This window comes from Lytechinus pictus, chromosome 3 (genome assembly GCF_037042905.1).
Source record: "Lytechinus pictus isolate F3 Inbred chromosome 3, Lp3.0, whole genome shotgun sequence".
Classification (NCBI taxonomy): domain Eukaryota; kingdom Metazoa; phylum Echinodermata; class Echinoidea; order Temnopleuroida; family Toxopneustidae; genus Lytechinus; species Lytechinus pictus.
In genome coordinates this window covers 79,015,725-79,038,855 of record NC_087247.1, presented here as the reverse complement: position 1 = coordinate 79,038,855, position 23,131 = coordinate 79,015,725, and positions in this window count along the sequence as shown.

The window sequence follows — 23,131 nt, the reverse complement described above, 5'->3', positions numbered from 1 at the left end:
TTTTTAAATATAATATAAACTTTAATTTATGAACATGTTTTACTCTATCTTTATAGTCATTCGCTCCCTTCTTTCTTTTCCCCTAATATAGCCTACTCGTCTTCACTTTCATATTTTATTTTTCTCCCTCTTTTCTTTGCTTTTTTTTTCTTTAAAAAATCTATTATTTTGATTATTGAGATATCCGTCCCAGCTAGTTGATCTCCGTGTTTCATGTACAGTCTTAATTGACGGAGACGATGATTGAAATATAGCTATTTCATCATGTTCCTTATCAATTTTGATTAATCAATTTGTTTCTTTCCTTAAAAGCATAAATTTGACCAACACTATAGCTTGCTATACTATGATTTATTGGACGACTGATGAAAACACTGTCTGATTTCAATTAAAAGCTCCTTTTAATTGGTTAGCTTAAAATGCATAAGCTCTACATTACTTCTTCTCATTAAAATGAACAGGATATGCTTAATTAGTGTAACAACTTTGGAACTAATTAAAAGACCCCTTAAAATCTTAATGACATCTAATCCTCTTTTTGTCACCTTATTGTGGGAGGCCATGTGCTTCAATAATAACTTTAATCCCTGTTTTCTGAAAAGTACAGTGACTCCTCTTTGTATTGCTAGTTAGTTATAAAATATTCTAAAGATAAAAATCACTCATTTCAGTAAGGATATTAAACTGAAAAATTATTCCTAGCAACTTTGTGTGCATTTTGCCATAAACGAAATGTAACATATTGACTATACCTCCTCCAAAAAGCACTGGTTTTTCTGATTTTTCTTCTATCCTTATCATCAAATTTATAAATAAAGAGTACACACAAAAGCCAATGCAAGTTCATAGCGCAGAATTAAGTTGGACAACCTCCAAAACTTATAGTATTATAGAAAAATAGAACAGAACCCCATGCCTTCTAGTGGTGGTCCCAAGATGGCTGCCGCTCCGCAATCAGCGTACAACCGCCCATCCAGATAGTACACTAGTCTGCAGGCACAGACCCTGATTGAAATTTTGATCAGCAAGTGTGTCTCTGCAAGCAAAGACGAGCACATACAAAACTTGCTGTTTTTAATCCTGAGTAGGCTGCACATATGACCCTTAACTCGAGTGAAGGGTTTGCACACCAGACTAATAGTATACAGGTCAGTGGTAATACCTCACTACCCTTATGTCCAAGTTTCATGAACTAGGTCCATATACTTTCTAAGTCATGATGACATTTCAATAACTTAACCTTCGGTTAAGACTTTAATGTTGATTCCCCCCAATATGTTGATGCCACGGTTTATTTCCAATTCCCAACTCGTCTGCTACCATTTGGTCTATCATCAGTTCATCTACTCACCACATGGTCTACTTTTAGTCTAATGCCATTCCGTCTAATAATCAGTTGGTCCAATAGCCATTTAGTCCATATACCATTAAGTCTAATCAAACTTAAAGGTCAAGTCCACCCCAGAAAATTCTTGATTTGAATCGATAGAGAAAAATCAAACAAACATAACGCTGCAAATTTCATCGGAATCCCATGTAAAATAAGAAAGTTATAACTTTTTAAACTTTCTCTTATTTTTCACAAAAAAGTTAAATGCACAACTCAGCGATATGTAAATGAGAGAGTCTATGATGTTCATCACTCATTATTTCTTTTGTTTTTAATTGTTTGAATAATACAATGTGGAGCGTTGTGGCCCAGTGGATTAGTCTTCGGACTTTGAAACAGAGGGTCGTGGGTTCGAATCCCAGCCATGGCGTAATTTCCTTCAGCAAGAAACTGATCCACAATGTGCTGCACTCAACCCAGGTGAGGTAAATGGGTACCGGTAGGAAGTAATTCCTTAAAAAGCTGTGTGCGCTATGAACGCCTAGCTTAGCCGGGTAATATAGGAGCACTTGAGCACCTAACAAGGTGGATATGTGCGCATTATAAATACCCTATATTATACAATATTTCATTTTTTTACAGATTTGACAATAAAGACCAACTTAACTTAACCATTAACTGTTAAAATAATGGTAATTTCACATGTTTGGGGAGAAATAAAACATTTCTTCATTTGACAAGGAGGAGAAAATTAGAATATTTAGTATTTCATATAATAGAATACAAAAGAAATAGTGAGTAAGTGACATCATCAGTCTGCCAATTTGCATACCGACCAGGATGTGCATATAACTGTTTTGCGAAATTAAGCTTAACTTTAAAATGTCATAACTTTCTTACTTTACATCCGATTTTGATGAAATTTTTAGTGTTTTGCTTGTTGGATTTTTCTCCTTTTTTTCAAATCAACTTTTTGTTGGGGTGGACTTGTCCTTCAAGTGTTAATTGTGCAAAATGAATGAAAAGAAAATGGGCATAAGACCAACTGATTATTAGATGAAATGGTAATAGACGAAATGGTGATTAGACGAAGTGATGATTGGACTAAATGGTTATTGGACCAAATGGTTGCTAGACGAAATGTTGATAGACGGAATGGCATTAGACTAAATGAAGGTAGACCATGTGGTGAGTGGACAAGTTGGCAGTGGACGAATTGGCAATTTACCGACGCCACTGCCCCTGGAAAAGCTCTGCTATGCAGGCGAGACAAAAATGGCCTGTGGGGCTAGTCAAATATATTGCTGTATACATGCATGACAAAAAAACGTGTTTACAGGGGTGTTTTTTCAGTTTTGGATGCGGGCCGCGCGTGCACTCATTAAGGCTATACATCAAAATCACAGATTTAAAAAAAAGGGAGGTTTTGAAAGACTTGTCAATGGTCAATTGCGGGGGTCAAACGTATTTGGGATATTTTTTTTCCAAAGCTTTTTTTATCAAGACTGGCCAAACGTTTTTAGGGTATGTTTTTTTCCCCAAGGATTCTGATTGTACAAAACTTGTTTAGGGGGTCATATTCTGGGGGGTCATATTCTGGTGACAACTGGTTTCGGGGCCAAAATGTGTAAATGAAGCTCGCAAAAAACTTGTTTAGGGGGTCATATTCTGGCGACAACTGGTTTCGGGGCCAAAATGTGTAAATGAAGCTCGCAAAAAACTTGTTTAGGGGGTCATATTCTGGTGACAACTGGTTTCGGGGCCAAAATGTGTAAATGAAGCTCGCAAAAAACTTGTTTAGGGGGTCATATTCTGGTGACAACTGGTTTCGGGGCCAAAATGTGTAAATGAAGCTCGCAAAAAACCTGTTTAGGGGGTCATATTCTGGCGACAACTGGTTTCGGGGCCAAAATGTGTAAATGAAGCTCGCAAAAAACTTGTTTAGGGGGTCATATTCTGGCGACAACTGGTTTCGGGGCCAAAATGTGTAAATGAAGCTCGCAAAAAACTTGTTTAGGGGGTCATATTCTGGTGACAACTGGTTTCGGGGCCAAAATGTGTAAATGAAGCTCGCAAAAAACTTGTTTAGGGGGTCATATTCTGGCGACAACTGGTTTCGGGGCCAAAATGTGTAAATGAAGCTCGCAAAAAACTTGTTTAGGGGGTCATATTCTGGCGACAACTGGTTTCGGGGCCAAAATGTGTAAATGAAGCTCGCAAAAAACTTGTTTAGGGGGTTATTTTGCACACAGAGAAAAACTTGTTTAGAGGGTGTTTGGAAATAATTTGGTCACGCATGTGTACAGCAATACATTTAACTGCCCCCCCCCCCCCGCCCCCCGGGTAAAAATGGCTCTCTAAAATTGAGAAATGGCTCTCATAAATTATGTTGTGTGTTTGTTTCCCTTTTTTTTGGGGGGGGGGAAGGGGTAACAGTAAGCAATGAAAATAAACTCAGGTCTTTTTTATTTATTTTTTATTCTGGGGGACCAGTAAATGTTAGGTTCGGACCAGTAAAAAATTGAAAGACTGGGTACTGGTTCCATATGATTGGGTCGGACCAGTGGAAAAAAGGGTTAGTGGGAAGCCCTGCCTAATTGTACACTCTGACATTGTTTATCACAGTAGGATAGAAGTATCTTTATCTCTGATCCTGTGAAAAGGAGAATTTCAAAGGATAGAGATTTAATGTTGAACCCTATAAAGATAAACAGTGAGAGCATTTAATTTACAGCTTTATCAGCATGTAACACTGGCGCCGGTCCGATGTTCCCATTCCAGTAAAAATTGCTGTTGGGCCAGTAATTTTTCAGAAATGGCCAGATTTACCGGTCCGACATGAACAGTAAAAATATATATCAAACTGATACAAATGATATTTTCTCCTCTGCTTTATTGTAAAAATGGCTCTGGCATCTTAAAAAAATGGCTCTGGCATCTTAAAAAAATGGCTCTCTAAGTTTGAGAAATGGCATGTTGTGTGTGTACTATTTATTTTTATGTTTTTTGGGGGAGGGGGCAATAAAAGCAATAAAAGACACCAAATAAACTCAAACTTTTTTTTTTAGTTTTTCGTTGTTTTCGGGGACCAGTTATTTTAGGTTCGGACCAGTAATAAATGGGAAAACTGGGAACTACTGGTCTGACATGATTGGATTTCCTATTAAACAGCTCATAAACAAAATATGGGCATAGAGGTCATGTGAATTCATGCTGATACTCATCTAAATGTGTGTTTTATTTGTGCATCATTCCTGCATGTTTATTTGTGGATGTACCTGTACTTTCAAAATTTGGACAGATGTTTGGCAAGGTCAGAAATATTCAATTACAACAGTATCTCATAACACTTTGTTGGGTGTTTTTTTTATCCTTATAAAGCTTATATATTTTACATTTGCATTAAAATAATCTGCATTATTTTTATATCCCATTAAAGTATTAGTTAAGCTTGGATTTGATTTTCTTTGTTTATATAAATGCATGAAATAATATCAAAATTGGACAAGGAAAACCAAGTTATGACATTCCAAAGTTTAACATTATTTTTGTGGAACAGTTCTATGTATGAATCTATTAGGGCTGTTATCATTAAGAAAATTCTCTGTCGATATCACGCTAAAAATATCTTACCGATATCGATAACTATCGACAAAAGAACATAATCAATACACATTTTTTTTATCCATTATAGCGATGTCACATACTCGCATTGGTCAAAATTTGTCACTGTACCAAGAACGTTTTAAAATCCATGTTCATTGGATCTTTTAACAAACATATTTAGCATAAATATATTCTCACCTTTCACGTTATTAGCATTATTTTAGGGTTGGATGAAGTTTTATCTATAATTTTGGGGCTTTTTGGACATCGTTCTGAGCAGTCAACATCTTTCGCCTATCCGCCATTTTGATATCATGCTGTACATCTTTGAATGCAGCAACACATGGCCGTGTGCTGCCTTCTACATGTACGCTTACGTCAGTTGGTATTTACGCTAAAATTGAGTTTTGCCCTTGTGACATTTTCGATTCAATCAATATGGAGTGGAGTGCAGTCACGATGTTTGGATTGTCATGGTTGAGTAGAGATCGTGTTTTGTGGCTAGTAAGTATTCATATTTTGTTGAGATTTTGGAATAATTTCTGTTGCTGTTCTGTGCACTTTGATGAAAAATATGTTTACCGTGATATTCCGTTTGAAAAGCCACTTTCAAAAGGCCATTTCCGGGAATTCCGTGAAATCGTGGGAAATCACTTTGTCCCTACATAATAGCGGGTATTATCGACAACGAGAGAAACTTTATTGATATCGCTAAGTGGCAAAAAACAAGCGATTATTGACAAGACTATCAATAAAGACGTTATCAACAGCCCTAGTAGACATACATATAGTGAACAAACATTCTGACCCCATACATTCCTTTATATTTTATCATATGAAAATTAATTCCTTCAAATGTCCCTAAAAAAAACCCCCAAAAAACAAGCACATCAATGATGTGGAGCTCATCCGGCATCTTGCAACAAAATTTAACACAATTTTGAATTTCAGCCCAGTTGACACTGTAGTGAATTATATTGGTGACATAAATTGAGGAAACAGAGTTGAAACTGATGAAGAAATGACAGAGAAGAAGCATCTTTTGTGATTTATGAATAAATATCGGATACATGTAAATTAGCTAAAATAACTATCTAGTAAAAATTTCTAAATTCTGTGTAGAACCTTGGTGAACCTCATGTAGCTCTCAGATGGAAAAAAAAAATCAAAATCAGTCAACAAGTATTTAAAATAAGAAGCATTTTTAGTGAGTTTTAAAAAATATGCATAAATTAGCATATTTAATGAGTTTCAAAATTCTGTGTAGAAATTTTGCATCCCAACCTAGAGCTATCATACAAAGCAAACAAAATTGAAATTGATCAACAAATGAAGGAGAAAAAGCATTTTTTGTGATTTATGACTAAATTTTGCATAAATTAGCATAAACAATTTTCTACTCAAAATTTCAAATTTCTGTGTACAAGTTTGGTGAACCTCATGAAGTTCTATCAGATGGAACAAAAAAAAATCAAAATCGGTAAACAAATAAAGAAGAAGCATTTTATGTGAATTTTTAAAAATACACATAAATTAGCATCAAAAAATTTCTAGTCAAAATGTCAAAATTCTGTATAAAGGTTTGCTGAACCTCATGAAGCTCTACCAGAAGGAAGCAAAACAATCAAAATCGGTCGACAAAAAAAGAAGAAGCATTTTTTTTGTGAATTTTGAAAATCAAATAAATTAGCATATTTAATGAGTTTCAAAATTCTGTGTAGAAATTTTGCATCCCAACCTAGAGCTATCATACAAAGCAAACAAAATTGAAATTGATCAACAAATGAAGGAGAAAAAGCATTTTTTGTGATTTATGACTAAATTTTGCATAAATTAGCATAAACAATTTTCTACTCAAAATTTCAAAATTCTGTGTACAAGTTTGGTGAACCTCATGAAGTTCTATCAGATGGAACAAAAAAAATCAAAATCGGTAAACAAATAAAGAAGAAGCATTTTATGTGAATTTTTTAAAATACACATAAATTAGCATAACAAAATTTCTAATCAAAATGTCAAAATTCAATTCTGTATAAAGGTTTGCTGAACCTCATGAAGCTCTAACAGAAGGAAGCAAAACAATCAAAATCGGTCAACAAATAAAGGAGAAGCATTTTTTGTGAATTTTGAAGAAAAAAAATCGAATAAATTAGCATAATAATGAGTTTCAAGATTCTGTGTATAAGTTTTGAATCCCCCACCTAGTGCGATCATATAAAGCAAAAAGAATTGAAATCAGACTTGGAAATAGGAAGAAGCATTTTGAAATTCAGAGAACAAAATAAAAGAAGAGGCATTTTCTATGATTTATGAATTTTGCATAAATCAGCAAAAATATTTTTCTAGCATAAATAATTTTCTACTCAAAATTTCAAAATTCTGTGTAGAAGTTTGGTGAACCTCATGAAGTTCTACATGTACCAGATAGAAGAAGAAAAAAAATTGGTAAACAAATAAAGAAGAAGCACTTTATGTGAATTTTTAAAAATACACAAAGTAATTTCACATAAATTATCAATTAAAAAAATTCTAGTCAAAATTTCAAAATTCTGTGTAAAAAATTGGTGAACCTCATGAAGCTCTACCAGATAGAAGCAAAAAATCAAAATCGGTCAACAAATAAAGAAGAAGCATTTTTTTGTGAATTTTGAAAATGCGCATAAATTAGCATATTCAATGAGTTTCAAAATTTCTGTTTAGAAGTTTTGAATCCCCCACCCAGTGCTATCATGTAAAGCAAACAGAATTGAAATCGGACATGAAATGACCAAGAAGAAGCATTTTGAAATTGTGGAAAGCCGACGGACGCCACGCCACGGCATAAGGTCATCTGGACCTTTGGGCCGGATGAGATAAAAACCCAAATGATTACTGATTTGATTTAAAAGATCATCATTGCACTAACTTATTTAAGGGAGACATGCATGAAAATATGAAATAATTATGATTACATGTAATAAGATAAGAAAAAGGAACATAGGAGAACGACTCACCCTAAATGTACCTATTGCATAATCGGGTTTACATGTATAACTATTTTTACATAGTACTGCTACACCAATTCATTGGCTTTGTAATTTTTTTTCAATAATTTTTTTTTTTGCAATTCAATTTTTAGTTTCACTCTATTCACATGTATTCAGAAACAGATATCATTATAATTTCAGCATGGAGCACTCATTTACAGGTCAAGATCACCCCAGAAAAAATGTTGATTTGAATCAATAGAAAAAAATAAAATAAGCATAATGCTGAAAATTTAATCACACTCAGATGTAAACAGGGTTGTAATAAAAAATGCCTTTTATTAAACAAGTGGAATGCAGTCTCACCTGCATTACTCGTGACGCCATACATATAGCAGCAGTGCTGACTTTGAAAAAGAAATAAATATTGATTAGTTATTTACAAAAAAACACCACAATTCATATGATAATAAAATACTAAGTTCATTGACCCTATGACTTTTGACCTTGGTCATGTGACCTGAATCTAGAGCAGGACGTCACAAAGGATTTGAAAAAGATGAGTGATATGTTTGCTCGGTTTCAGAAAGAGAACAAGGAGCTGATTGGAACCATTAATCTAACTAGTAAAGATGCTGTACACAAGGAATTTTCGAAGGTGCTTGATCGGCTGGACGAACAGCAGGGAAAAATCATCGATTTGGAGCTTGAGAATCATTCCCTAGCCAAGGAGATTTTTCATCTGAAGAATCTTATTGAAACTCAACAGAGCGTGTTCGATAATCTTCGGCTCTCATCGGATTCCCTCGAACAATATTCAAGGAGGAATTGTTTACAGTTTTTCGAAATCGCCGAGTGTGAAAACGAGTCCACCGACAAGCTCATAAACATTTGTGACATCGTGAATGACCAACTTGGATTTGCCATGCCAACAGAAGAAATTCATCGCTCTCATCGGATAGGCAACAACAACAAGGCGCCATCAAACAAGGAGAGCAGTCAAGTGAAAAAGTGGCCACGACCCATAATTGTTAAATTTGTATCATACAGAATGCGCAGTCAAGTCATGATAAATCAACGCCGGTTGAAAGGCGCTGGAATCGTAATTCAAGAGGACTTAACGAAAAACAACAGCTATCTCCTGAGTCGGACTTCCAAGCATCCTCGTGTAGAAGCAGCATGGAGTAGTGACGGTCGAGTGACCGCAAAAGTCAAAACCAACAATGGCAAGACCATAAACAGATTGATTCATACATGTAGCGATTCCGACTTGTCATCCTTCTGAACAAAACATGCGACACTCCTTCGCGTTTGTGCCTGTATCTTATTGTACTACTTCAGACTTTTAAACTTTTTGTTCCCATATTGGATTATCCCCGCCCCTTTTAGACCTTCCCCCTTATATCACCCTATAGCATGCCAGTAAGATACCCTTGATGTACCTGTAGTATAAAGACAGTAAGATGCTTCTTTAGACTTTTTTAGATCCTCAATGGAATGGTTGTGCAAGAAATGTATACTGGAGAAAATACCTTTCGTTGACTCTTTTGATCTGCACCTAGATCAAAATGTGCCTGATTCTATACCAAACGATGATGTTATACATGATAGCTTGATTACAAATTCAACTGAAATGATGAAAACCAATCTGAAAAACACAAAGAGTTTGAAAGTAGCTCATCTGAACTGTATATCACTTTTGAAATATTTTGATGAGATAAAACAGTTTGTTATTGATGCAGATCTAGATGTAATGACACTCAGTGAGGCTCACTTATGCTCTTATGTGGATCAGTAGCGTACCGTGAGCCGGAGGAGACAAAGCATTGGGGGGGCACTGCATTGTTCACAGACAATGCAGTGCCCCCCCAATGCTTTGTCTCCTCCGGCTCACGGTACGCTACTGATGTGGATGATAGTGAAATCGCTATCGCAGATTACTCCCTCGTAAGACGTGATAGAGATCGCTTTGGAGGAGGAATAGCAACCTACGTGAAAAGAAATATTCAATTTATGATAAGGGACGATCTAATTATGAGTGATAAACTAGAAATGTCAATACTAGAGATTAGACAAAAGAAACAAAAATCTTTCCTCATTGTAAACTGGTATCGTCCACCAAAATCTTGTGTTGATGTATTTTATGACTATGAACTCGTCATGAATAGAATAGATAATCTTTGTATTGATTACTTCATACTAGGTGATATCAACTGTAACGTTTTGAGTCAGAGTAAATCATGGCAAACTGTGAAGTTGTTGGATATCATAGACTCATCCAATTCTAAACAGTTAATAACTGAATATACACATGTACGTGTATAAACTCCAACTTCGTCTACAGCAGTCGATCTTGTTTTTCCCGACAATATAGATAAATGCACTCAAAGCGGAGTTATTCATATTTCACTTTCGGATTACTATATGATTTTCTGTGTAATTGGTAAAAATTTTCATGACCCTCAAGAAACACACAGATACAAAGTAAATCGTAATATTAAGGATTTTTCAGAAGAACTGTTTACTCGTGATTTGAGCCGGATATGCTGGGACCCTGTCTATCCGAGTGAATGCCCACAAGAATCCTATGATAAATTTAGCTCTTTGGTAGAGTCATTGATCAGCATGCCCCCATGCACAAAAAGAGAATCAAACAAAGAGAATCCCCCTGGATGAATAAAGAAATTATCAACCGGAGACGCAGTAGAGATGGTTTAAAAGCCAAAGCCAGAAAATATGCGCTGAAGCAGAATGGATCTCGTACAAACGAGAGCGTAATGAGGTTACATCCCTCATCCGATTAGCAAAGCGTAAATTTCTAACTAAAAACATTGATCAAAATAATTCTAAGGGAATTTGGAACTCTCTAAAAGACTCCCAACAAGAAAAATAGATCTCCTATTTCAGGCATCTCGATAAATGAAGAAAGACTTGAGAGAGAATCCCTGGCAAATGCCTGCAATGACTTTTTAGTGATATAGGTATCAAAATTCAGAGTGAAATCGCTATTAAATCCTAATCCATGTACCCAATCGCATTTTAGAAAATCTGAGTCACTGTTCTTTTTTAAACTGTTACTGTGTCAAGTGTGATGAAGATCATCAAGTCGATGTCAGGTGATAAAGTGACTGGCCCTGACACAATACCAGTAAAATATATTTCATGTATTGCTCAAGACAGTGGCATAACTACGGGGGGGGGGGGGCATGGGGGGCACGTGCCCCCCAAATTGGCTGGCAAAAAAAAAAAAAAAAACTGGGAAAAGGAGAAAAAGAGGGAGAAAGGGAGAGAAACGCAGTGGGGAAAGAAGAAATTGTTAATTATAATGTTATATTATGTTATTATGATTATATTATGTTATATTACATTTTAAAAAATTATAACTTTATGAAACATAATTTGCGCAGGGCCTATGTCTTCATCGTAGTTATGCCACTGTCTTGAGCAATATTAGAGAATTATAATGGTGCTAATAATGATGAACTTAAAATTGATTTAGATCCAAATGATGGGGCTTCGAGTGTCATATCCTCAAACTACTACACTCAGGCTTCAGCCAAAAACATTTTTAAAGGTTTACCTTCTTCCTGCTTGTCTATTTTGCATCTAAATATCAGAAGCCTTAACAAGAATTTTGAACAATTTCGTTTATTTTTAGATAACTCAGGTGTTCCCCAAAATACAGTAATAGGTTTAACTGAGACATGGCTGTCAGATAAATATATTAATATGAATGCACTCCCAGGTTATGATATACTTACAAATAATCGTGTTGATAAAATTGGTGGTGGTGTTGCAATTTTTGTGCCGAGTCAATTTGAGTATGTTATTATTGAAGACATGAATTTAATGAATGAAACTGCAGAAACTTTATTTATTGAAATTAGTGATCGTGATAACAGAAAAACTGTATTGGGAGTTGTTTATAAGCCTCCTCGCAGCAATAGTGCTGATTTTCTAGACACTTTAAATAATTTACTACATTATCATTCTGTTCAAAACAAAATATGTATCATAATGGGAGACTTTAACTATGACCTGTTAGCGAGTGATACTAATATTTTTGCAAATGACTTTTTAGAGACATTCCTTTCTGCCTCCTTTTTGCCACTTATTTCTCGACCCACTAGAATCACTAATACTTCCGCAACTCTGATTGACAATTTTGTCTCCAATATACGTTCAGAATTTAAAGCTGGTATAATTATTTCAGACATGTCTGATCATTTCCCAATTTTCATGTATTGTTCTAATCAATATCAGCCAAACAAACTTCCCGATTACGTATCTAAGAGGCGTGTGTATAGTGATATAAATATATTTCGTTTGAAACAGAGTTTAGAAGAAGAATCTTGGGATGATGTATTTAGTACAGAATGTGTTGACGAGTCCTACGAAACATTTATTGATATATCTTCATGAGTCATGTTAATGAAAATATTCCTTTTGCAAAGCCGAAGTCCAAAAATTATAAAAGATCACCCAGACTACCTTGGATAACAAATTCAATTCTTCGTTCGATAAATAGAAAAAATCGATTATACTATAAATATATATCAAGATTAACTGAGAATACTCAGAGCCAATATACTAATTATAAGAATATACTAACAGGGGTCATCCGTACTGCTAAAAAGGCATATTACCATGATCAATTTAATCAATGCAAGAATGATCTTAAAAAAACATGGAAATTGATCAATTCTACCATCAATAATGGACCAAAGTTTTCAAAGATAACTAAGCTTATGCATAATGATTCTATTATTGAAGATAAAGTTCAGATGGCAAATATTTTCAACAATTACTTTTCACAAGTTGGATTTAAGCTCTCTAGAAGTATACCAACAAACTCCCATTCATTTCATCAATATCTGGGGGATAGAAATCAAAGTTCTATGTTTTTCTCTCCTACGAACGCACAGGAGATAATTAAAATTATATCTAACCTAAAATCAAATAAAAGTGCAGGATTTGATAACATTGATAACAACCTTTTACAAAAAAACTATGAATTATATAATTGACCCTCTTATTTATATATTCAATTTGTCATTATCATCGGGAAATATTCCAAAATCAATGAAAATTTATAAGATAATACCAGTCTTCAAAAAAGGTGATAGTTCTTTAGCAAGTAATTACAGACCGATTTCATTGCTTACAAACTTATCTAAAATTCTTGAAAAATTGGTTCACATACGAACCATATGTTTTTTTAAAAAGCACAACATCCTATCCGATACTCAATTTGGTTTCCGGGAAAAGAGTAGCACTTCCCATGCAATACTTTCTTTAGTTCAAACAGTTGCCAAAGCTTATGACAAGTCTTCGAATACTATTGGTTTGTTTTTAGATTTTTCAAAAGCATTCGATACAGTTGATCATAACATTCTCCTTTATAAACTTTCTCATTATGGAATAAGAGGGGAACCACTAAAATGGTTCAAGAATTATCTAACCGGGCGTTCACAGTTCGTTTCACTTGATTGTAATATTTCTGAACGTAAACCTGTCCTTTGTGGAGTTCCACAGGGCAGCATTCTTGGCCCACTTTTGTTCATTACTTATATAAATGATATTGATATGTCATCTAGATTGCTTCAATTTATACTTTTCGCTGATGACTCTAATATATTTCTGTCGCACCCCGACCCAGAGCAATTGACGCAAATATTCAATGACGAACTAAAAAATGTGTCTAATTGGATAACAGCTAACAAACTCTCTCTTAACCTAGAAAAAACTAGCTACATGCTATTAAGCAACAAGATTACGAGTGTACCAAAAGATGTAATTTTAAATGATATTGTCATTCAAAGAGTGCGATCTACTAAATTTTTGGGACTGATCATTGACGAAAAACTTTCTTGGAAAGCACATATTGATAATATTTGTAAAATCATTGCTCGCAACATCGGTGTCATTAGAAAATTAAGTTACTTCTTACTCCATTATATTTTGTTATCATTGTATTCAACGTTAATTTTGCCTTACTTGAATTACGGAGTTGTTGCGTGGGGTAATGCAGCGAATTCTCAAATTAATAGACTTTTTATTTTAAGTCATGCAGAATTCAGGGCACATACAAATATTCTGTTTTTGAGAAATAAAGTCTTGAAGGTTAAAGATTTATATTCTTTTCAACTCGGACAGTTAATGTTCAAGTTTATCAATAAACAATTACCGTTACCTTTTAATAATATGTTTGTAAAAAATGATACAATTCATAAGCACTTCACTCGCCAGGCGAGTTCCTTTCATTTACCTCTGAATAGAACATCGTTTGCACAGAAGACATTTGTTTTTACTGGTCCAAAATTATGGAATTCTTTTTCAAAGGATATTATACAATGTAATTCAATACACAATTTCAAAGGAAAACTTAAAAAATATCTTCTGAATTCATATTAGATTATCGTTTTTTTCCCAAAGGAATGTAATTCAGAACTTAATATGTAAATGTGTTTATTAATTTCTCTTTGTATATATGTTTAATCGTTTTATGTTTTCTGTACACAGTGTATACTGAATCATTTATTTTTATTATTATTTATTTATTTTTATTTTTATTTGTTTATTTTTTATTCATTTTATATATATATATATATATATATATATATATATATATTGTTTATTTCTTTATTTTATCTTATTTTTTTATTCGTAAAATTTACTTATAAAAGGAAGCCTTCGCCCTACAAGCTCTGCTTTTTAGTTGGTCCCCTTCCCTTTTGATTTCATGGTATTATTGTATTATAAAAAAATGATTTAAATGTTATATTTTGTAAATATGTATATTGAACTATCATTGTAAATGTAAAAAGATTGAAAGAGAAAATAAATGAATTGAATTGAACTGAATTGTTCCTGGTGCTCGCAATGTCTGTTTAACAAGATACATAATCCTGTTGTACTAAAACCTCCCGTTTTCAAGTCAATATACACAAAATATATTTCCTCGCACTTCGAATTATTGTTTTATGTAGTGACATATGCTTCTATTTCATGACTACTTAAAGTGATTGCCCCATTTTAATGTCTTAATATAGACCATTTCCTGTCCGTGTTTACGTTCGCATTCATGGATTGGTGAGATATGTCTGTTCTTCATGAATTCCTAAAATCAGTCCTTAAAATGTCCCCTTTTCTGATCTGAATATTAAAAAATTTTAACTTGCGCTTCGCGCTCGCATCACTTGATTAGTGAGATGCGTATATGATAATCATGATTACAATGACTACAAAAAGTGCTTCATGTGTCAATTAGATGCAGAGCTGCCAACATTGGAAAGATAGAATCCAGTAGATTTCGCGGAGGTATGATTTTGTGAGGGAGCGGCGGAACGTTGTCCCACGGATGGGAGTTTTGGGTAGCAAAACACATTAAGAAACAACATTTGATATAGTAACTGACAGCTGTCTAAACCATCAAAAATTTTTTGATAGATTAAAGGTAAATGCTAGTTTTGGTAACGATATCAAAATGAGTTCGTACAGAATCCAATGAAATGACCACCAAAGTGTCTGTTTGTATAAATAAAACGCATGTGCCAAAGGATTCTGGAAGAAATTGTGTAATTGCTGAGAAATCAGCAAATAAGCACAGGATTCGGGTAGAGCGTCGGGCCCGACGCTCAAAGCAATAATTATACACTGTCCCACGTGCGCTTATCTGTGTTGGGGAAGTTCAGTCTGAACATTATTCAGCGTAGATTTCAAGATTTCACAAAGTTCTGTTTATGTATCTAGATCCTCGATGATATACTGACAATTAAGCCTGGTTTTACAGACTTTCTCATGAAATCAGTGTTTACTGCAACTACTGGAATTTCTCTTTAAATGCACATTAGAGAGAATTCATGAATTGTCATTGACTAAATATACACTTCAGGCAATACTGTAGATTTTTTAAATAATTCATAAAAGAATGCATTCAACATGAAATACATTTAATTGGCCAGAGGGGGAAGGGGCTGCAGTAGTGGTAAACATGGTAAATAAGCTTGATATGTGGACTGTTTAAAGTCTCTGAGGGATTCCTGTGAAAATTGTCACACAGTCCCATTCCGCTTGAAAATAATCTTTATACTTCGAAAAGTATTTTGTTGTCTTGGTCTTGGATGACTCCATCTCCATGATCTCTATGGTCACTGACGACGCGATTGTAGTGTGGATGAATTGGGAGGGGGCGTGCTTCGCACAGCTCAGCCAGCCAGCGCCAGGCTAGCTCACTCACGAAAGAGAAAATGTTCGAATCCAATCAACCCAAGTGAAAGTAGGCGATAAATCTCCACTTTGCTTCTGGTTCTTCAGGATTGTCAATAAAATTATTCCTGAAACTGAAAGTCGAGGTATTCACTTATTAATCCCATCGTTGATCCACAGTTTCAGCTCGAATAAAGCGCACACAAGCTTACGAAAAATGCCTCGCAGTGCTCGTGAACGAACTTCCCTTCTCGTAGCTTCCTGGCTTAGCGCGGCCGGCTAGCTGGAGCCGCGCCGGGGCGCATCGGGGCCATGCGCATGGAGTACCCACGTATGTTCATATGCGCTCATTTAACGCGTGCGTCCATTTTCCATAGTGACGTCATCGAAAATGGAGCAAACGGTCCGTTCTCAAAATAAATATTCAGATAAAATTTACATCTTCTTCCCTTTCAACCAATCACATCAAAAGAAAGGAATCGCGGAAAAAATACCTACGCAAACCTTACGAATATTCATATATTTGCCGATAAACCTATTTAAGCCGGCTTTTTCAGGAGAAAATGTCTCAAATCATAGGGTGAATTTGAGACGTGTTTTTGCAATAAAATAGCATATTTTGAGAAAAAAATACAGGGTTTGGGAAAAATATCACAACTTTCTAACCATAGATTTTGGTTGAAAACTTTATTTTATAATATACGAACGAGGATCCTCATTACCATACCATAACAAAAAACCATCTCCACCACTTTTTCTCCGATAGCCAGTGATATTCTGATTTGGAGGAATTTAGGGCAAAATTCTCATTTCATCTCTGGAAAACGACGATAGAGTGAGAATGTGAAATTTACGTGACACATGCTGATCGACGGTAATCATAAGTTCACATTGAAAATCATCAATATTTATTTGATTTGATACGTGTCTTCACTGTTTTTTAACTTCAAAATGTATTTTGGGATTTATGCTCGTATCCAGTATTCCGAGCAGCGAAATGCAAATTCCAGCGGTACGCCATCCAATGCACTGCCGGGGTCGTCGGCAATGCGAACCTAGTCCCGCATCGAAGTACGTGGAATGGTTTTCGCTGCTTTTGCTGCATTTGACAATATCTTTAATGTGATTGCAATGTTTCTTGGCTATTTTAAATGTTTAGTAGTATTTGTTCCAAATGACTTTCATATGACTGGAGTTATTGAAGTTCACTTAATAGCCAGATCGATTTTTTTATTGGGGGTATTCTGATTTCTATTTCGAAGGGAGGGGGGGGTGTCATTTCATTTTTTTTAATCATCGTTTCTTGTAAAAATATAGACAAGTAGACCCCTAATGTTTATTCGACTTGATTTAGTAAATGCTGCTCCAATTGGGTTCTTTTTATACATATATTTAAAAATCTTTGGCTTTAAAAAACAAGAGAATATTTTATTTATTTTTTCTATATCACTATGTTAGGCCCAGGGGCAGGGGCATTTATTATTATGAAAAATTGAAAATAGGTAGTAAGGTACATTATTTGGCCTTATCCTGAAATAAGTCACCTCTCTTCTCGTTGTGTACAAAGTCAATGGGAGAGGAAAGAAGCCACCTCCGCTGACGAAATGAACGGCAGTGAACGGAGTGGTGACTTAAAATTCATGTAAACCAGGATAATGGCCCTTATAAAAAATATAACTATTTTTTTATTTTACTTCATTGATGTAGAAAGACTCCGCTTATCTACTCACTTGTGGTACGTACGTGGTACAGAATATTTTTTTTATATGCTGATGCATGTAAACTTTTACAATAATTGAGGATCAAAATAAATTGTTTTATCATATGGCTGTACGCAACGGGGGTGGGGGGGGGGGGTTATTACCACAAAATTCACAAAACATTCAACAAAATGCAAAACTGCCCCAGTATCATCTCCCTTTTAGAGTTTCTTTGAAAATTGCATGTGTCCTGCATCCCACCCCCGGCCCCAGAAAAATAACTTCTGCATACAGTCATGGTTTTAATCTTAAGAACTGGGTGTACAGTTCACTGAGACCGTGTTGTGTAACTACTTAAAGCTTTTTGCTCAAGATGGTGACCTTGTCTTCTTTTTTCTTTGGATGTGGGTGCAGCCTCTAGATTGAGCCAACATAGCTGATGATACTGATCTGTTATGAGGATCAGTTTGGTAAGAGTATGTTTACAGTTCTATGGAGTTGGATTGAAATACGTAGAAATATTTTTACATTTGGCCCTTCACAGACGCAGACAATGAAATCTCGAGGATTTTTTTTATCAATTAAATAGCAATTAATAACCTTAATCAATTACCTTAGTAATAGATTTACATTACTCAAATTTCTATTTTTATCCCCTTCCTATTATTTTCCCCTTTTCTTCTCCACCCCCCCCCGCCCCGCTATTGAAAAGTCATAGCGGGTGTTTGCCCCCTGCCTACTCCCTCGTAATGCCTCCATTATTTCAATGTATAGACCAAAAGATGATTTAATCAAGATCAGGTTAATTAATTGAATATTCAACGAATGAACAGAATAAAAACAAACACATTTGTCATCAAATCATTTCAGGAAAGGTACGTAATAAATGAATGAATAAATAATTTGGTACAGATAAAGATAAAATCAATTCATTGTAATGAGACAAATCATTGTAATGAGACAAATTAAAGTGAATAAATAAATGGGGTAAGTAAAAAAAAATAAGACAAAGACATTGCTTGGTTCACATGTTATGAGGTGAGTGCAGTAAATGCAGTACGTGGAGTTGACATTGACTGTTTTGGCTGGATTGAGAGGGATGAATGGTGGATATCTGATTAAATGTACAATATCAATATTACATCTGAATAAACCTAAAATCTAATGAAATAATTGAATAATGCAACGCTCTATATATCTTTTTGTCATTTTGATTCCATAACCATGCATATAGACTCAGATTCACTCTTCAACTTGAGCTCAGCCCACGGGCTCAGCCGCACAGCCCATTTACGCACTTAAAACCATACACAGAAAATAACATATGGGACGCCCTGAGCAGACGACGTGCTTCCATAGAGCCGCGTGTATTACGCCTTGAAACTGTGCGCAGCAAGGCCTTGCAGGGTCACATAAGAACACGAATCCCTTTTAAGAAAAAAGTAGTGGATGGGATCTAAGACCTGAATTGTATCAGCAAATAATCTCTTATTTCCTTGATCTAATTTTCTAATCTATAAAAACTATGATTTTAAAAGGGTAAACCATAACGTTGGGGGTAAATTTCGCTTACTTAAAAAAAGTCGCACGAAACCGGAAGTTTGGACGGCTGAGGTAAAATGCTTCCCAAGAGATAGTTTTGTTGAATTGAATGTTGTTACTTCTTACGGTGGTAAAATATGTCTGTAATGACAATATTATATTGCTATAATATGTAGAAATCCATTTTGGGATTTTATATATGAATTAATCTTTGGGCAATCGCGGAAGTCTTGGTCGTAAAAATGAGCGTTAGTAATTTTTTATCTTCACTAGGATGCGTGCCCTCTCGTGCGCCATTGTATATACATTACCCGAGCGCTTCTCCCATCTCGTGCACATACGTGTACCGCTGCAGTGTTTTCATCACACACATTGCAGAACCCGGAAATAAAATGGCTTGTTAGACTACTTCACCAGTCGTTCAGTAAAATAATCTTCATTTACATTCGAAATCAATGTACGATTATACAAAAACTGGTAAAAGTTACTGGGTAAAATGAAAATGTGATAAGGAGGTTCCACGTGGGTGTTATGGAGTTGAACATGCTAGACTCGTAAAACAGTCGTTTGTATGAATTTTACAATTTAACAGCTAAAAATCCTGATTATCCGGGAGATTTTGGCATGGGGTCGGGAGAACGGGAGATTGGATCGCAATCCAGTATTCTCCCGCAGGATCCGGGAGACTTGGAAGCTCTGTTTAAGATGTAATTCTAACAAAATCAGCATGCGCTTGGCACTCGCATTAGGTGACTATGGTGAGATATGTTTACTCTTAATGGATTCCTTTAAAAAATAGTCCTTACATCCCTGTCTGGGGTCAATATATACAAAAATTTCAGCTCGCGCTTCGCGCTCGCATTGTTTGTTTAGCGAGACAGGTATGTATTATGATTACAAAAATTTGCTTATAGTGTCCCTATTTAGGTCTGAATTCAAAAAAAAATTCAGCTCGCGCTCGCATTATGTGATCAGTGAAATACATATCCGTTTAATGGCACTGTCCTTAAAAATGTCTAGATTTTATGTCAGTATACCTGGCAACTGAGCGCGCTTCGCGCACTCTTTAAGTGACTCAAAATTTTTGCTGGTGCCCCCCCAATGCCGTGACCCAGGGTACGCCACTGGCTCAAGATATGGCAGCTCCTTTAACATATATTTTGAACATTTCACTGAATACAGGTAAAATTCCAAGCCAGTGGAAACTTGCCAGGGTAACACCCATTTTTAAAGGTGGGGACAAAAATATTTTGAACAACTATAGACCGATTTCGGTTATTTGTATTGGCTAATATAATGGAAAAGATGATATATGACCAGGTTTACAAATATTTGGAGAAATACAATTTACTTTCACCTGTCAATCAGGTTTTAGACCAAAATACTCTACTCGAGAAGCACTGCTTAATGTAACTTACAAATGGATGTCAGTAATTGATCAGGGCAACCTAATTGGTGTTGTAATGATTGACCTCAAGAAAGCTTTCGATTGTGTAGATCATTCTATTTTATTAAAGAAACTAGATTTATACGATTTGATGAGAAAGCTATTAAGTGGTTCACGAACTATGTGTTGATAGACAACAGTATACTCAAGTAAATGGTATAACCTCTGGTATTAGGATTGTCCTTTGCGGGATACCGCAAGGCTCATTGTTAGGCCCAATTCTGTTTTCAATATATTCAAATGATCTACCCAATAAAATTTAAAAAAAATAGTAATTTGGCACTCTATGCTGATGACACCTGCCTGTTTTATATCCCACTGAATATCTATGATAAGCTGAATGAAGATTTTGCCATTATTTCTAAATGGTTGAAGCAGAACTAGCTCTCAACATAATAAAGTCAGAAGCAATGGTAATTGGTAGTAAACAAAGGCTGAATAAGTGGAATGACATATTAAACTAAAACATTAAATATGACAATTGATGGAGTTGTCATCAACAGAGTAAACGTTTGAAAATATCTCTGGATTTACATTGATGAAAACGTTAATTGGAACAAACAAACAGACCATGTTGAATCAAAAGTTGTGAAAAGTCTCTATTTACAAGAATAAGACCCATTATTAGTAAATCAACTGCTATGATTTAAAGGACAAGTCCACCCCAACAAAAAAATTATTTGAATAGAAAGAGAAAAATCCAACAAGCGTAACACTGAAAATTTCATCAAAATCGGATGTAAAATAAGAAAGTTATGACATTTTAAAATTTCACTTAATTTCACAAAACAGTTATATGCACATCCTGGTCAGTATGCAAATGAGGAGACTGATGACGTCATCCACTCACTATTTCTTTTGTATTTTATTATATGAAATATGAAATATTCTCATTTTCTCTTCATTGTCAAGTGAAAAATTGATTAATTCCTCCCTATACATCTGGAATTAGCATTGTTTAATACTATATGGTTCAGTCAAGTCGGTCCCTATGGTCAAATCTGTAAAAAATGAAATATTGTATAATTCAAACAATAGAAAACAAAAGAAATAGTGAGTGATAGACATCATCGACTGACTCATTTGCATGTCACTGAGTTGTGCATATCACTGTTTTGTGAAAAATAAGCGAAACTTTAAAATGCCATAACTTTCTTATTTTACATCCGATTTTGATAAAATTTTCAGCGTTATGCTAGTTTGATTTTTCTCTATTTATTCAAATCAACATTTTTGGGGGGTGGACTTGTCCTTTAATTTCTACGAATCTGTTATTCAGTCACAATTTGACTACTGTTCCACTGTATGGGGAAAAACTTCCCAAACCAATTATAAGAAATTGCAAACATTATACTAAATAGAGCATTGAAAACTGTATGACAGGTTGACTATCTATATCCATCGAAACTCCTTTATTCTTCGCTAAAACATGGATAATCTAAAAATTTGTTGAGCCAAACACTTGGCCGTTGTCATGTTTAAATCCTTACATTGTCTTGACCCACCATATCTTAGCGATATATTTATTTCCGGTAAATCTATATACAAAACACGGTCTAGAAATGACCAACTGGCTTTGAACTGCCCCAAAGCTGAATATGGCATAAGACGTTTCTTGTTTCAAGGCGGAAAGCTATGGAACAAGTTGATATCGTACATCCCTCCTGAAACTTCTCTTACTACCTTCAAGATAAAGATTCGGACCACATTAGCTCAACACCTATTATAATTCCCCCTTACTGCATGCTACCCCCCCCCCCACCATCCCCAATCCCACTTTGTGGTTTTTTTTTTTACATTTGTGTAAGTTGTAATTTGTAGTCATAACTTACCTTGTATAGGATTGATTTATGTTTTCTTTTATATATGTATTTGTTTGTATATTGTATGTTTGTATTTTTTAAACGTGTAAACTGGACCCCTCAGAAGAACAGCCTGTGGCTGAAGAGGGCCATCCAGTCCACGAGTAGAAAACAAATAAAAAATAAACGATACTTGATTACACTCATATCCAAGTTTTATGAACTAGATATTCAACTTTCAAAGTTATGATGGCAATTCAGAAAATACCTCCAACATGGCCAAAGTTCGTTGACCCTAACTGACCTTTGACCTTGGTCATGTGACATAAAACTCATAAAGGATGTTCAGTGATACTTGATTACTCTTATGTCTAAGTTTCATGAACCAGATCCATAGACTTTCAAAGTTGTGACGGAAATCAACAATCCCCCCAACATGGCCAAAGTTCATTGACCCTAAATGACCTTTGTCATGTGACCTGAAACTCAGGGTGTTCAGTAATACTTGATAACCATTATATCCAAATTTC